Below are 17,831 nucleotides of genomic sequence, written 5' to 3'. Positions count from 1 at the left end.
TCCTATAATCCCTGACCACTGGCCATGCCACTTGGGGCTAATCTACCAGTTTCCTTGATGCTGAACTAGAAGGCTCCAGGTGATGCACAGGTCTTGCTCCTCCTAACCAGGAATATATTTCAGCCAGTTAGAACAAAGCAGCATGAAGTAGGTGAGTCAACCATAGAACAGCCAGAGTTTCATAACGGCATTCTTTTGCTCAGCAATTCGTCCTCTGTTGCTGTTCCACACAACTGTGCTCATGGCCAGAACAGCAAGATGTGTTGATGAGGAGAAACAGTCTGTCGAGAAGGTTCACCAAGGGTTGCTTTGAGTTTGCAACTTGGCTAGCTGGCAAGTTTTGAAACCAAGAGATCAGTGAGCCCCTTAGGCTTAACCCTTTCATATTTCTGAATGCTAGCAAGATAGGCAGTTTCCCTTCCTCTTCTCCAGAGCATCTGTGTGTAGCTGTCTTTGTCGGAGTAGATTAGTCCTTGCTTCTCACTCCTGTGCCTTTGAGGCAGGGAGGAACCCACAGGAGCAGATGCATGACCCAGACCCTGGGATAAGCTCTGCAAGCAAATGCCAACCCGTAGCCCAGTTCATCCTCGCTGCTTCTGGGACTTCAGGCACACATGCCCCTCTCGTGCTCACGCTGCAGTAAATGCTTGTGGTTTTGTGGTGGTAGCTTGACCATAGTGCCTTTATTTGGAGGGGTGTGGGGCTTGAAGGAGGCAGCACTGGGCCAAGGAAGGAGTTTCCCCCTCTCACTTGTACTTCATTGTTGCCCCCAAAATGTGGTCTCTTCTCTCTTATTCTCTGGGGCAGCTTCGTTCGGTTGCCCACGGAATACAGCTAAATCTCTTTGGAAAGACCTTAAATGTTTTTGCATTGTCCTTGTGAATCTGCAACAAACTTTTATGGGCAGCGTGGGAGATCTGCAAGATGGCATCTGAATGAGAGCAGCGTTCCTTCTTTGAAAGAGCAGGCACACACGCAAGTTTCTCTTGAGGAGACCTTCTGCCTGATGAGCTGCTCCCATTTCTGGATGCTGTCCCGTTTACGGTTGTTTGTGTGAATGCACCGATCCTTGGGGTCCCATACTGTAGCCTGGTGTTTCGTCTCCCAACTTCACTCCTATAGGGATGGGTGGCAAGAATCCTTCATCCTTGGATGAATTTGGCATGGGGATTGCCAGCTTATTCCTGAGGAATGTGAAATATCACTGAAGGTCCACGTCACAGTTGTTTTGGAGGGGTTTGACTGACATCACTTTCATGTGTCGTGTGTATGACTTTACATTAAAACTGTTTACATCCATGTCGTTCGAAGCTGGCAGTGTGGGCTCAGACCTGCCAGACATTGTCTTGTATGGGTGCGGCAAGTGGCAGCAGAGGACCTGAGGGGTGAATTTCACAACTGGCTTCCAAAGTCCCTGACCACTACAACCACCACCTCCCTTTCCTTTGACTCCTCCTTGTGTGTTGCAGGCATAGCAGACCCAGCCACAAAATTAGCAGCATTGCTTCTTTTAGTAATCTCTTTTGCAAGCACACAGAGGGTGCTGTCACCTTCTGTACCAGAGTGGGCCACTGTGAAGTTGGGATGGAGGATGAGGACAGGGTGACTCCTAACCTCACCACAGGGTATAACTGTCCCAGGGGCTACTGCTGAGCAGTTTGTTGCAGCACTCCTGAGACTTAGGACTGCCACCTCCTTGCAGGCTATTTTGGACGTCCTTTTCAGGGACAGCACCGTTGGTAGAATCAGGGCATGAAATTTTGGTCCATAATGGCACTGTCCCATCAAAAAGTCTCTTCCTGTGCTGCTCATGTCATGCTCCTGCGTGAAGCCTCTGGGCAAGCAGGCCGTGATGGTCCTCACCAGCCTTTCGTGGTTTGGTTGGATTACAATCCTTAGGGAAGATTGGCCAGTGATATTTGATGCCCCGGGCGCTTCCATGCTTCCGGTGCTGCTCCTTGAGAATTAAATGCCGCAGGAAACCCACCAGTTTCTCTTAAGCTAATGTGGCTGTTCTCCTGGCAACGTTGATCCCTTTTCTCCCCCTCCAGTATCTCCCTGGACCTTGTTTTTCTTCCATGGCAGAGGTCAAGGGGAATCAGTATACTTAAGGGGCCCCTCTTTCTCCTCCTGCTGCTGCTGTTTTTAGGATTGAGGGGCTACTAATGGGTGGCAATTGTCTTCCTTTTCCCCTGGCGCTTTGGTTCCCTCAGGATCCCACTCAGACATCTCCAAACACTGTCAGAGTAGAGCAATAAACATCCCCCACTCCTGGTGGGAGAGAGAACGCAGTCTCTGTGAATTCCTTGTCTTTCTCCCCCTCTCTCCCTGTATGCATTTGTCTAGTCCGGATTTAACCTTGCTGGGTTTCACTCTAGCACAGCTTACAGTTTAAGCTAAGGGGTATTTTTTACCTGGGCTGCACCTGGCTTCTCCTTTCAACAAAAACACATCTCTGAAGCAAACGCACCTAAGAGACTGGATTGCTCTTCCATTTAAACAGACTTGCGCCCCTTCTATCAGAGGTTGTATGTGGAAGGGCAGAGGCACAATGAGGGACTTAAATCCCCTCTCTCCGAAATAGACCTCTCCCCTCCACCATTGGCTTGGGGAAGAGGCTGTTGGACCTCCCTCTTGTGACATATGTCACCGTCTGTTGTTTCCCCAATCTCAGTGTTTCTCAAACTTTGGGTCTCCGGCTGTTGTTGGACTACAAATCCCATCATCCCTGACCACTGGTCCTGCTAACTAGGGGTGATGAGAGTTGTAGCCCCAACAACAGCCGGAGACCAAAGTTTGAGAAACGCTCTCCTATTTACTTGAGTCCAAGGTACCTAACTGAGGGTGGGTGACCAGTTACCTTGGAAGCTGCTTTTTGAGTGCCCGGTGCCATGTGTCCACTCAGCGTGGACCGCTTCCTCGGCATGACTCTTTATCCGGACGTCCCAACGCAAGCAGCAGCTTTCCGCTGACTGGAATGAAGTGTCTGTTGCGGAAAGCTGCCCAGAGCTACTATCTGAGTTGCTTTTCTGCCAGGCGTTTTCAAGTCATGGGACGCCAGTGCTTGATCGGCAAGATTTAAAAGCCACCTCACCCCTCCTTGCTTGGATGTGTTTCTCTGCTGTAGAGCTTTCCTAGTTGCAAGAAAGCCAAGTCGAAGGAGAAAGCGGGATGCGTGCATCAAAGTCACAGCTTCTCGCTCAGGTGGTCACTCTGTGTTTAGCTGTACCATTTAAGAGTGTAGGTGAGGTCTCGTATATGGAAGTCACTTGTTTTCTTAACAAAAAAAACCACCACATAGGAAACTGGCATGTCATGGACAAGAAGATCTAGCCGCCTCTCTGCCCGACACCAAGTTTTCTGAGCAGAGGGCTGGAGGAGTACTCCATTATGCACCACCACCACCACCACCCCAAAACACATCCACACACACTTGCAGTCTGAAATGACACAGCAAAGGTAGCCCACCTTGGTCTGAACTGGCCACAGTCCAGCCTTCCCTCCCCCTGCCTCCAACCTCATCCCTTTCTCTCTCCCATTTTTTCCCGTTTGGTCCAGTTGCGAGTTTGGCCCACCTTAAGCTTGACTGGACATGGTGTCTTCTTAAACCTGGAAAACCTGCACACACAAGGGAAAGGCTTAAACCCAGACTCCAAAACACAGTTTCCAATTTTGCAATTTCTCATTTTTCTTTGCACAGAAGCTGGTAACCTAGGACCTGTGTGTGTGCGCGTGTGTGTGTGAACAACTTTATATGTTGTTGGTTGTTTTTTTTTTAAGCTATTTGGTTTACTTGGGTTGGTGTGCGACCTTGTATTTAAGTTTCTTGAACACTGTGGAAACCCTGATTGTGTATGAATGGCAGCAGTTTTGTAAATTAAAGAAACGTTTGTGTGAATAAACGTAGAGGATGGGGTTGAAAAGCCATACCCAGTTTTGAGATGAAGTGTCTTTGTCTTTGTGTTCATTATTCCTTTTACAGCTGTGTTTGGTAGGCGGGGATCCAGCCATGAGCACTGGGGCATGGGGTGCCACAACCCTCCCCCCCCTTTTTTTTTAACTTGACCACCAGCAGCTGTGGAAGGGCTTGGATTAACTTCTCCTGGTGACAAGCTTCCAGAAGATGAAAAGCTGCACATGTGATGCAGCAGCAAAAAAAGCTGATGCTATTCTAGACTTCATCAACAGAAGATTAGTATCCAGGTCAAGGGAAGTAATAGTACTGCTCTACTGTGTCGTGATCAGATCACACCTGGAATGCCCAGTTCCAGGCACCACCCTTTAAGAAGGATGTTGACAAGCTGGAACATGGGCAGAGGAGGGCGACCAAGATGTTATAAAGGTTCTGGAAACCAGGCCCGATGAGGAGCGGTTGAAGGAGTTGGGTATGTTTAGCCTGGAAAAGAGGAGATTGGGAAAAGATAGGATAGCCATCTTCAGATATCTCGAGGGCTGTCAATGGGAGATGGAGCAAGCTTGGGGGGGTAGGACTCAAGTTACAAGAAAGGAGATTTTGACTAAACATCGGGGGGAATTTTCCTGACTGTAAGCTGTTTGACTGGAACAGTCTCCCTTGAAAGGTGGTGCACTCTCCTTCCTTGGAGGTCTTAAAGCAGAGGTTGGATTGCCTTCAGAGATGGATGCTTTAGTTGAGATTCTTGCACTGCAGGAGGTTGAACATGATGACCCAAGTCTACAATTCCATGGTTCTAGGCAGGGAGGTACACACAAATTGTGTTGCTCTGCATATCTCTACAAAGGGTTGGGGTGGAATTTGGTCAGTGGGGGAGAATGGAAGAAAGGGTGGGCATAGGGATTTGGAGAACCGAGAGATCTGAAGAGGCAAGTAAGAGCCAGGAAAAGAGGTGTGGCGAGGGTTTAAGAACAGGCTGTCTGATGCAGCAAATGGAGCTACAGAACCCACCACAATTAGTGAGCTAAAAATGGCTTCATGCACTGGGAAATGAACCAAGTGAAAGGAGTTACACAGAGTTGCCTTCAGGCCTCCCTCCCTTGTCTAGTCTCCATTGGAAACAGGATGCTGGGTTCTTACAGCTGATCCAATAATTACATTCTTGTTACGCTAACTTTTAAATAGCAGTGGCAGGTTGCAGCAAGGCTTTGGGGATTGTCTAGCTTTTCCTTTGCGGAAAGAATCAATTAGGCCAGGACTATAACAGGCTGAGTAGCATCTGATCCGAATCGGGGGCATGAACCTCTTGAGGGAAAGGTATAGGGTCGGGGCTCTCCTGAGCTGCTTCAGCAAGTTGCTGCCTAATTCATTTTGCCCTTGTACGATGCAGCTTTCACTTGCGTAGAAAGCAAAAACCTCCATCCATCTGAATCTATTTCAAGACGACCCCCTCCTGCTGGCATTTCGCAGAATTAGAGAGTTGGAGGGGGACTGCCTAGGAACATCTAGTCCAGCCTCCTGCATGCAGGAATCCCAACTGAAGCATCCTTGACAGATGGCCACCCAACGTTGGCTTAAAAATATCCAAGGAAGGAGAGTTCACCATTTTAGGGGAGTGGGGATGCAGACACTCCCAGTTTGCCTTGGTTTGCTCTATCCTGGCCTCTGTTATAAGAGACTTTGACACATTTTACATCTTTTGGGGTGTTGTGAAGTATAACCCCACAAACTTGCAATCGGAACACCTCTGTTTGCATACCACATTTCAGCTTTCTCTTCTCTTAGCCATGGCGATAATCTAGAGTGACTTGAAGAGATGCAAGGTGCTGTACAAAGGTTTAAAAATATCATTTGTTCCTCTGCTGAAATTTCTCTGTCCCCAACCACTGCTGACATTTGGCCCTCAGGAGGCTAGCCAGAAGCAAATGTGGCCCTCCAGCTACAGAAGTCCCTCCCCCCCACATTGCCCTACACAGACAAGTACTTTCTGATGAGCTGGGCGCAAAAGCGTCCCTACCTGGGGTCCTCTCCTAAGGTCCTTTGTCTTCTCCTGCATTGTCTTCTGCATTTTTGACCTCAAAGTGGTTGGTTGCACAAATACACCCTCCAAGTTGACCGTGAAACCAAATGGCTCTTATCAACTCCCTTGGATATAATCAAAAGCCACATTAGGAAAAAAAAAATTGTCCTTTTATGGCTTTATTAGGGGAAAAAAATCAGATACTCCCAGTTTGGCCAGACAGTACCATAGTTCCTCCAGCTGCTTGGCTTCCAGCACTCCACCCTGTCTCGAGTTGACAAGAGGTTAGTATAAACTCCTGCCATAACAACCACTCAATTTTTTCTCTCTCTCTTGTATAATTTGGATGCAGTTTTCCTAGTTGCTCACAGCTTAGTTGGCAGAGCAGCTGCCCTTAAACGTGTGTGTGTGTGTGTGTTAAAAAGAAGGTTCCTCGAATCAGCCAGTTTTTTTAAGGGAGGAGAGCTGTTTTATTTATTCGTTACGGACACTTGTATACCACCTTTCTTTCTCCACGGAGCTCAAGGTGGTATTCCTGGTTGTCCTCCACGCAACAGCCCTGTGAGGTAGGTTAGGCTGAGAGATGGTGACTGGCCCAAGGTCACCCAGGGAGCTTCATGGTTAAGTGGGGGTTCAAACCCTGGTCTCCGAGGTCACAGGCCAACACTCTAACCACTGCAACACACTGGCTCTCTTTCAAGGTGTACCTCAGAGCATCCATGAATTCTTGGCACACTTATTGTTCACTCAAGGGGCAGTTGGATGCCAACAAGAAATTAAAGACCACCCAGAAATTAAAGCTTCCCTCCTGCTTCCTGGATGGTGCCAATCAACCCTGGCGACTTCAGGTCAGACCTGCAGGTCTGGCAACCCAGGAAAGTAACACGAATCACAACACTTTCATGCGTTGGTAATCTTCACCGATATGCAAGCGCATCACAGCAATACGCATGCTGCACAAGGGACTCGTCCAGGCTGCAGCTCCCATTGCGTGGCAGAGCTGCGCTTGCTTCCACATCACGTGTGAACCAGCCCTGCACGATCAGGGTCTCAAGATGTGCAGAGGGGCAGGCCATGGTGCTTCCCGGAGGGGCCTGCGCTGCGCAAATCGGCGTTCGGAGTGGCGAACGGCAGCAGCTCAGGAGAGCGCTGCGTGACGCAGACTTCCAGGGAGTTACATAACTGGCAGCGCAGCTGGCAGCTCAAGCCGCCTTACGTAATCGGCCCAAGCCGCACATCCCTGGGAACGTGGCCGGTTTGTTTTGGCCGTGCTTTGTGGGCGGGCCTTTGTCTCCCATCCCACCCCAGCCGGGCGCTGGAATCTACCAAATACGCCGAAGGCAGCAGCCTCCAGCTCCCATGGACAGACCTCGTCAGCATTGTGTCCCTTAATGGTTTCCGACAACGACCTGAAATGGATTGATTCGGCCCGACTCGGTTTGAATGCCGCCTGTCAATCCCAGCTAGCTGCCCAGCGAGACAAGGCCCTGGCGTGGCTCCAAGCCTGGGCCACAGGAGACTTCGCTCGCCTCCCCAGGGCCTCTGATTTCCACCAAGTCGAGCTGGCCGGGGGCTGGGATCATTCAGTGCCTTGGAAAACTGCTGTTTATCTGCTCCACTCAACTTTTATCACAAGGGGAGTCTGCTGAATCCAGCCAATGGCCCGTCTAGTCCAGCATCCTGTTCTCACAGGGTCCAACCATATAAGATACGATACTCTTTATTGTCATTGTCCCATACAGAACAACGAAATTGAAAAAATCTACATAAGACATTAAAAAACCAACAAGCCTGCTATCCCAGCCATCCCAACCTGGTTAGCCGCCTAAAAACTCTTGATACCCCATTTTTAAATACAATATACTCCCATAGAGACTCCTTAAAGGGACCCCTGACCATTAGGTCCAGTCGTGACCGACTCTGGGGTTGTGGCGCTCATCTCGCTTTATTGGCCGAGGGAGCCGGTGTACAGCTTCCAGGTCATGTGGCCAGCATGACTAAGCCTCTTCTGGCAAACCAGAGCAGCGCATGGAAATGCCGTTTACCTTCCCGCCGGAGTGGGGCCTATTTATCTAGTTGCACTTTTACATGCTTTCGAACTGCTAGGTTGGCAGGAGCAGGGACCGAGCAACGGGAGCTCACCCCGTCGCGGGGATTCAAACTGCCAACCTTCTGATCGGCAAGTCCTAGGCTCTGTGGTTTAACCCACAGCGCACCCAGGTCCCTAGAGACTCCTTACACTGCATTTAAAATCAAAATCGCATTTGGATAGAAACTGTTTCTCAGGCGGCTAGTCCTAGTCTTTATAACCCTGTACCTTCTTCCAGAAGGCAGAAGCTGAAAGAGATCGTTTCTGGGGTGAGCACTATCCTGCGCTCTCTCTGCAGCTTTCTTATGGCACCTGGAAGCATAGATTTGATCCAAGGTGGGAAGAGTGCACCCAATTATTCTCTCCACAGTCTTTACAACCCTGGACAGCACTGTTTTTTCCCTGACCGTGCAGCTCCCAAACCACACACACAGAACATAAGTTAATACACTCTCCACAGTACAATGGTAAAATGCCATCAACAGGTCCTTTGAGAGATTGGTTTTCCGGAGGATTCTCAGAAAATATAACCTCTGCTGTGCTCTCTTCATCAGGTCTTTGCTGTCATCCCCCCAGGTTAGCTCATTTCTCAACCCCATTCCCAGAAATCGAAACACCGAGACCTGTTCCACGCACTTCCCCTCAATAATAAGTGGCTGACTATTCAATTTACATTTCCTAAAGTCCACAATAATCTCTTTTGTTTTCTTTGAGTTAAGGAGTAAGTCATGGGTTTCCTGTGGGAAACCCGCAAGCAGGATTTGAAATGCAAAATCAGCCTCCCACTCCCCTGTCTTCATGGAAACAGAGCACAGCCACCTTGTCTAGTAGCCATTCATAGCCTCATTGTGCATTGCAGGGGGTTAGACTAGATGGCCCTTGGGGTTCCCTTCCAACTCTACAATTCTGTGATCCTTCATGAGTTTGTCAAATCCTCTTTCAAAGCTATCTAGCTTGGTGCCCATCCCTGTCTCCTGTGGAAGAGAGTTCCACAGTTTAACTACTTGGTACACAAATAAGTCCTTTTCTTTTATGTGTCCTGAATCTTCCAACATACGCAGCTTCACTGCATGCCCACGAGCTCCAGTATTAGGAGAGAGGGAGAAAAACTTCCCTCTGCCCTCTTTCCGCATGCTATGCATGATTTCATAAACTCCCATCATGTCGCCTCCTGCTTGACTTTTCTCTAAACTTAAAAAAGTCCTAAACCAGGGCGGTTGAATTTTTCACACCAAATGGGCTGCAAAAATACAGAACCTGCAGGTCGCACCCTGAATTAAATTTCCACTTTGTAAATTGAAGTGTTTCCAATATATTTGATATAATTTAATATGCAACAATCTATTTAACTAAATATATCTAATTAAATGCACAATAGATTTAATTATCAAATGAATTTAATACACAAACAGATGTAAGCGCTTCCGTTAACAAGGCATTTTTTTTCTGGGATGTTGCTATGAGCCGTGAAAGGAGGACTCATGCACAGCCTGCGGCCCACAGGCTGCAGGTTGGAGCACCTTGACCCTGTCGCTTCCGCCCCTTGATCATTTGTTGTTCAAGAGGAAAAAGAGCAAAGCTGGCCTGGAAGATGCTCTTGTGGAGGTGAGGCCTTATCATAGGTAGTGACACGTAGCAGGGGCACCTCATCTTAGAAATTATGGCAGAACGTAAGGGAGGAACCTCAAGGAGGTTTGCAGGTGATACAACGGTGGTTGGTTTAATCATAGCTGGAGAGGGGGAGTCAGCCTATCAGAAGGAAGTTGAGCAGTTGGGGGAGTGGTGCAGGAAAAACAACTTACTCCTTAACTTAAAGAAAACAAAAGAGATTATTATGGACTTTAGGAAAAGTAAATTGAACATTCAGTCACTTATTATTGAAAGGAAGTGTGTGGAACAGGTCTCGGCGTTTCGATTTCTGGGAATGGAGTTGAGAGATGACCTAACCTGGGGAGAAAACAGCAAAGACCTGATGAAGAGAGCACAGCAGAGGTTATATTTTCTGAGAATCCTCCGGAAAAACAATCTCTCAAAGGACCTGTTGATGGCATTTTACCATTGTACTGTGGAGAGTGTATTAACTTATGGTCTCTGTGTGTGGTTTGGGACCACGGTCAGGGAAAAACCAGTGCTGTCCAGGGTTGTAAAGACTGCGGAGAGAATAATTGGGTGCACTCTTCCCACCTTGGATCAAATCTATGCTTCCAGGTGCCATAAGAAAGCTGCAGAGATAGCGCAGGATAGTGCGCACCCCAGAAACGATCTCTTTCAGCTTCTGCCTTCTGGAAGAAGGTACAGGGTTATAAAGACCAGGACTAGCCACCTGAGAAACAGTTTCTACGCAAATGCAATTCTGGTTCTAAATGCAGTGTAAGGAGTGTCTCTAGTATATTGTATTTAAAAACGGGGTATCAGAGTTCTTAGGGGGCTAACCAGGTTGGGATAGCTGGGATAGCAGGCTTGTTGGTTTTTGAATGTCTGATGTAGATTTTTCAATCTCGTTGTTCTGTATGGGACAATGACAATAAAGATTATCGTATCGTATCGTAAAAAGGAGGTAAAGCGCAAGACAGAAACACCCACCTGGTTGTTGCACACACGGCTTCTTTGAAACATGGCCTCCCTCCGTCCCTCTTTCCCCTTTCAGTGAAGAACAAGCGGCCTCCTTCTGCTCTTGTCTCAGGAGAGTCCACCCAACTCTTGTTCTTCCCTTCTTCCTCCAGGTGCTGGAAGACTGTAATGGGAACTGCCATTAGCACCGTCCCCCTAATGGCTTTTCCCCCCAGGTGCCTGCATGAGCGTGAAGTTTATTCCCTCCAAACCCCTTACAGATCATTAAGCACAATTGCTCAAAGAACAGGAGCACTGCAAGGCCCTCTGGCTGGCGTTTTAGGAGTTCTTTTCCAGCACCAAAACAAGCCCAAAGAAAAAGTTGTGAAGAATAATGTCTCTCTCCTTAAGGTCATTGGGTCTGTCCAGCATCGTAACAATGTGAGAATGGGTCGTCTAAGTCTGGCATCTTGTGCAAGAGCAACTCTCCCGTCTTGTGGCTTCCAGCGACTGGGATTCAGAAGCATTGCTGCCTCTGATTGTGGAGGCAGGACTTAGCCATCGTGGGTAGAAGCCCTAGGCCATCTCATGGTATACCTGGTCTGCAGCAGGGGCCACTGAGGTCTTGAGACCAGTGTCTTCTTCATCAGTCCCTCCAAGCACTATAGAAACAGAGGAGATTGTGGAGCCCAGACTTCCACCACTGGCAAATATAATAATAATAAATTTATTATTTAGACCCCGCCCATCTGGTTGAGTTTCCCCAGCCACTCTGGGTGGCTTCCAGTCGAGTGTTTAAAAACAATACAGCATTAAATATTAAAAACTTCCCTAAACAGGGCTGCCTTCGGATGTCTTTTAAAGATAGGATAGCTGCTTATTTCCTTCACATCTAAAAGGAGGGCGTTCCACAGGGTGGGCGCCACCACCGAGAAGGCCCTCTGTCTGGTTCCCTGCAAACTCACTTCTCGCAGTGAGGGAACTGCCAGAAGGCCCTCGGTGCTGGATCTCAGTGTCCGGGCTGAACGATGGGGGTGGAGATGCTTCTTCAGGTATACAGGACCGAAGCCGTTTAGGGCTTTAAAGGTCAGCACCAACACTTTGAATTGTGCTCGGAAGCATACTAGGAGCCAATGCAGATCTCTCAGGACCGGTGTTATGTGGTCCTGGCAGCCACTCCCAGTCACCAGTCTAGCTGCCACATTCTGGATTAATTGCAGTTTCCTGGTCACCTTCAAAGGTAGCCCCACATAGAGCGCATTGCAGTAGTCCAAGCTGGAGATAACCAGAGCATTCACCACTCTGACAAGACAGTCCGCAGGCAGGTAGGGTCTCAGCCTCCGTACCAGGTGGAGTTGGTAGACAGCTGCCCTGGACACAGAATTGATCTGCGCCTCCATGGACAGCTGTGAGTCCAAAATGACTCCCAGGCTGTGCACCTGGTCCTTCAGGGGCACAGTTGCCCCATTCAAGACCAGGGAGTCTCCCACACCCCAAACATTTTGCTTGCTCCCTTCAGTTCGCTGAAAACACCTGTGGTCAGGCTGCTTCCCGGTTCCTGGCTAGAACTTGGAAAGTTCTGGAGCCAATCAGAATGAAAAGAGGTGGGTCGGCCACTGAGGATTGGCTCCTGGGGTTACTCTGGAGTAAGTGTACAGGAATAACACAGGGGAGGAATTTGTTCTCCATGCGCCAATGCTAGGGAACGGAAGTGCTTCTGCTTCCAGAGTACGGTGCACATGTTCCGTGGCAACTTCAAGGGAAACACAACTTAATTCACTCCGAAAGTAAGACACTGGAGCGCTCCGAAACAATTGCCCATGAACCTGCAAAGACAATGGCATATCCAGCTGGAAGGCTGCAAATGGAGATCTGCATTCATCGTTGAAATGCATCCATTATTTATATATATATATATATATATATATATATATATATATATATATATATATATATATATATATTTTATTAGTTTTTTAACATATCATTTTCAACAGTAATTAAACATACTTTTACATCTTATTCAGTTTTTTGGACTTCCATCAATCCTGTCTGAAAATTTTCCAATCTAGCCTCTTAGTATGCATTTCTTATTTTCCCTATTACATTTCAAACCCATAACCAATATCTCTATCTTTTTCTACTTTGTAACACTGCGTATATTTCCCCTTACAAAACTTCTTGTAGTCCTACTAGCGTAATTTGTTGATTACAGTTGCTCTTCAAATAATACATATACTTCTTCCAATCTTCTGTAAATCTCTGGTCCCGCAGGCTTTGAATCCTTCCTGTCGCATCTATTATTATTATTATTATTATTATTATTATTATTATTATTATATGAGATTATGTATAAGAAGGGGGCGTGGCTGTGACTATCATGGAGGGACCGTGCACTTCTGAATGAGCCACTACGCAATTGCTCTCTGCGCTGGATCAGACAGACGCATTCAGCTACAGGCATAAACACCCACTGCAACAGAGGTGGCAGCAGCAACCCTGTGTGCTTCCAAGCCAGTCCTCCCCTCCCTTGCCGTGTTTCTTGTATCTCCGCATTTTTCATTGTTTAACCCTCAAGTCGAGATTGACAGAGACATAACTTTAAACGCCACCTCCCGGTTGAGGACCAGCAGGGTTGCCATGCCAACAGGAGCACGCTGGGCTGGCAATTTGCTAGCTCCATCCTCACAAACCTCACAGGTCACCTCCATCTCCGCACAGCCTCAAAGAGATTCCTTCATCTGTCGTGATTTGGAAAAGTCCAGATGATTTTTATTGTGATTGTTTTCATTCCTTAACAGCTGCTTTCTTGGTTCAGTTCTGGTTCTTTAACAACTCTGCAGCAACAGGTAAAAGGTGTGGGACTCTCCCCAGCCCCACACCCTCCTACTGGAAAGAAGCTTCACCTATTGCATTTCTGCCTGCAAAGAGATGTTAAAGGAACAGGAGCACAGTCAAGGTTGGGGAAGATAGAGAGAGAAGCAACCCTACTATTGGCCTTCAGCTAGGAGTCTCCACTGTTATTGCCCTAAATGGATGCATAACCTCCGTCTCTGGTTTCCATGTTGGAATACATAGATGGTCTAGAAACTGTTGTCGGAGATCATCATACATTTTACATTTAAGGGCCATGCGACGAGATCGCACAGGCCTATCTATTCTGAATGTTCTTATGTGATGCCAATAAAGGTTACTTGACTCGACTTGACTAAATGGATGCAAAAGGTGTTCAGTAAGGCCTTCCAGAATGATCCCTGTTAAGAAATATAAATCATTTTGATCTCTTGCGCTTTCACGGTCTACACTCAGAGCTCAGCACTTGAAAAAGTGTCTCTCTTATTGGCCAGTGTCTCCAGATAAACAATTCACAGTTTTAGAGGAGAGGGGCAAAAGCAAAAATTAAATGTAGAGATGAATCATAGAATCATAGAATTGTAGAGTTGGTTCTTTGCTGAAAGAAAATTACGGTACATGAAAATGATGTATAGATGGTATATAGCACCAGTGCAGATAGGAAGAATGTATAAAACTTGCTCAAATATATGTTGGAAATGTAAGGAAAAAGAAGGGACTTTTTACCATATATGGTTGGACTGTGGTAAAATTTTAAAAAATTGGGAAATGATATACAATGAGTTGAAGAAAATGTTCCAATTAATATTTGTAAAAAAGCCTGAAGCATTCTTGTTAGGGATTGTAGAAAAAGACCTTCCAAGGAAATTGAAAAACATCTTCATGTACGCAACAACTACGGCAAGAGTCTTAATAGCACAAGGATGAAAGAACGAGGAAATCCCAACCAAAGAACTATGGCAAGAGAAACTGATGGACTACACAGAATTGGCGAAATTGACACACAAACTACGCAATAAGGACAACTGTAACTTTAAAGAAGTATGGGAACCTTTTACAAAGTACTTAAAGAAACAACAAAATGAACTGGACTCCTTGGCAGGTTTTGAATAAACATCCACAAACTTTTTATTGGTAATATATAGATAGATAAATTAAGGATCCTTACAATTTTATAATATGCAGAGAATAACATGTGCTGAAAAACCAGAGAGAGGAGCTGAGGGAAGTCTGGGGGGGGGGGTATTTTGGGGGAGGGGAGGGGGAAATGGGGGGGATGAGGATGATGTGTTTTTGATAAATTGTTATGTTGAAATTCCTAATAAAAAAAAAGTTTAAAAAAAAGAATTGTAGAGTTGGGAGAGACGCCCAAGGGTCATCCATTCCAACCCCCTCAAATACAGGAATCACAGCTAAAGCATCCCTGACAGGTGACCACCCACCCTCTGCTTAGAAACCTCCAAGGAAGGAGAGTCCACAACCTCCCGAAGGAGACTGGTCCACTGCCAAACGGCTCTCACTATCATAATGTGTGTTTTTTAATATATATATATATATATATATATATATATATATATATATATATATATATATATATATATATATATATATAAAATTATTATTATTATTATTATAACCTTTAAAAAGCAGCAGAGATAAAGTCCATTCACTGATAGCATCCTTGGGTTTCTGAACCCAGTCTCTTTCATCCAGCTGCTGCATAATGCTTACCTGAGCTTACCTGAGTAAGGAAACTTTCCCACAGCGAAATGACTCACAATTGTTCCGCTCTTTAACCAAGGCTCATGCGCCCCCTTGCGGACATGTGAGTGCCTGCAACCCGAAGCCAAAGCGAGAGATGGGAGGTTTTTTATTAATTTATTGTTGTTGTAATAATCATAAATAAATAAGAATAAAAATGTGCACCCAACCACCGACATCATTCCACTGTAACTATCCAACCTCCCAAAATTTCAACACCTCTTGCGATGGTTTGACCCCTTTCCGTTTTAACAGTACAAATTCTACAAATACCCTCCATATCTCCCCCAAATCATTTCTCTTGCATATCCCCCGTCTTACTTTAATGGCACATGTTAATTTATCAGTAATAGCTATGCCCCACACCTCTTTATACCATTCTTCCATTTTATATTCTGCTTTCCCCTTCCACTTCCTAGCAATAATAATTAGTGCAGCTGTCAATAAATTTGTGAGCAAGCCCTTCATAGCCTGCAAACCTCCCACCCAGTCGTAAGTTGATAATAATGCTACCTCTGGACTTTCGGTCAGCTTTAACCCAGTGATTTCTGTTATCACCTTAAACACCCTTTGCAAAAAAAAAATGTACATATTTACACCTCCACCACGTTGTTGTTGCTGTTTAGTCGTTTAGTCGTGTCCGACTCTTCGTGACCCCATTGACCAGAGCATGCCAGGCACTTCTGTCTTCCACTATACCTCCACCATATGTGAACATAATTCCCTGTTTCCTGGCATCCCCTCCAACATAACACCAAATATTCCTTGTTTATTTTTTAATTGTCACACTTCCAAAATTATGTTACATGCAAGGGTTTGAAGAGCAGTGTCGAAAGCCCTGGGGTGAAGACAGACTACAACGTGACTGTCTGTGCTGGGCCCGGGGGTAACCCGAGCGACACGGTCCAGGTCTGGTCCCGAATCCAAGGGTACCGCAAGGAGACAGTCCGACAGGGCCAAGGCAGGACACAAGGCGGGAAACCAGGCTAGGTCAGGCACAGGGTCTCAGGCAGGTTCTAGCAAACAGCAATGTTGCTCCCGCAACCTGGGGCGAGGTCTGACAGCCTTTTATCTTTGTCGGGGTAACGGCCAGTCCTGATCCCCCGGCGACTCACCTCCCTGTCTCGCCCAAAGGCAAGCACTCCTCCTGCGAGTACTCGGGTCTCTCCTTCTCTCAGACCTCAGTCTCTGCAGCTCGGGAGACGTCGGTGGGTTACTAGACCCAGAGGCCGCCTCAGCCTCCCCTGACCCAACTGAAGGCAACAAGGTAATCCCCGCATCTGGAGCCAGGACAGGCTCAGGCCCCTGACTCGGCCCAGCTGGTGCTTGTTGCAGGGGAACCTGTGCAGACTGGAACTCTTCAGAATCAGGCCCCAGACTTGGTTCAGATGCCACCTTAGGCAGAAGATCTGGTGCAGACTGAGACCCCTCTGGTTCTGAGTCCGAGCCCGAGTCCCAGGCCACCACACTGTCACCCGTCACCACTGCCTTGATGTGTCTTAATATTCTCTTACTGCCAGCGGCTGTCCCAGGTCTTAAGAAGGGTCATTTCTGAGCCATGCTACCTGTGGGATTATATGGGCCATTGGCCTGATCCAGAAGGCTCATCTGAGTTTGGTCCTTTTAGCTGGTGTTGGGTGGGACTCAGCCTGGATGACAGCTCTGCCTATGCACACATGACGTGGCTTGACTCCCTTTTAGCTACACCATTGCAGGGGAAGTTGTGGCATTCTTCCTTGGCATGTCTCTTCTTCTGTCTCGGTCCAGGTTCCAACCATCATCCCAGGTTGTCTTATGAGTAGCAGAAAACCTTTCAGGACTCCAGCTAGGGTTTTCTGCCCTCTCCTACCACCGCTGCTACTTATTGATCCCGAATCATTCCCACCTTTTCCCCTGTTAGTTTATTCCTATCAATTATTTGTGCTCCACCTTTCAGAATGCAAATAAGAAAGATACATTAAGCAAAGCATTACAGGATTGTTACAGGATTGGGGGTCAGTCTGGATGATATCTATGGATCCCTTCCAGACCAGTGACCCTGTGTCTGTGAGGTTTAGAATCTACTAGAAGTAAGACAATGAACTGGTCAGATGATGGCCTTAGCTGGCCAGTTAAGCACTGCCATTTACATGTCCAAAGAAGTCGCTCTGTTGCCGTAGAGACAAACGGGAGGACTTTTCATCACACTGTCTGGCTGGATGCCACATCATCCTAGGATGGAGAACAGCAGGCCAAAGAGAGGTTGAGTTTTGGCTGATGCCGGAAGCTTGCTGCATGCTAGACCCATAACGATGGTTTAAAGATCTCCATGGGAGACTAAAATGTTGTGAGCCCTCCTCCATCCTATGCTCAGGATATATATGAGTGTAAACAAAACCATGTGAAGACACCACAGTCCCACTGATCTTTACTCCAAATAAACCCCGAACCCTGGGTAAGCACTGGAAACCCTGGAGCCTCTTGCTGCTTGGAGACTGGGGTGCAGACAAGAGTATTAACGTAATGTGTTCTTTGGGATCCTTCCCTGTAGCCATTGGTAAGGTAAAGATAAAGGGACCCCTGACCACTAGGTCCAGTCGCAGTCGACTCTGGCGAACCAGAGCAGCGCACGGAAACACCGTTTACCTTCCCGCCGGAGAGGTACA

This window comes from Podarcis raffonei, chromosome 6 (genome assembly GCF_027172205.1).
Source record: "Podarcis raffonei isolate rPodRaf1 chromosome 6, rPodRaf1.pri, whole genome shotgun sequence".
Lineage (NCBI taxonomy): Eukaryota > Metazoa > Chordata > Lepidosauria > Squamata > Lacertidae > Podarcis > Podarcis raffonei.
The sequence above is the reverse complement of the archived record's forward strand: the minus strand, read 5'-3'. Positions refer to the sequence as shown.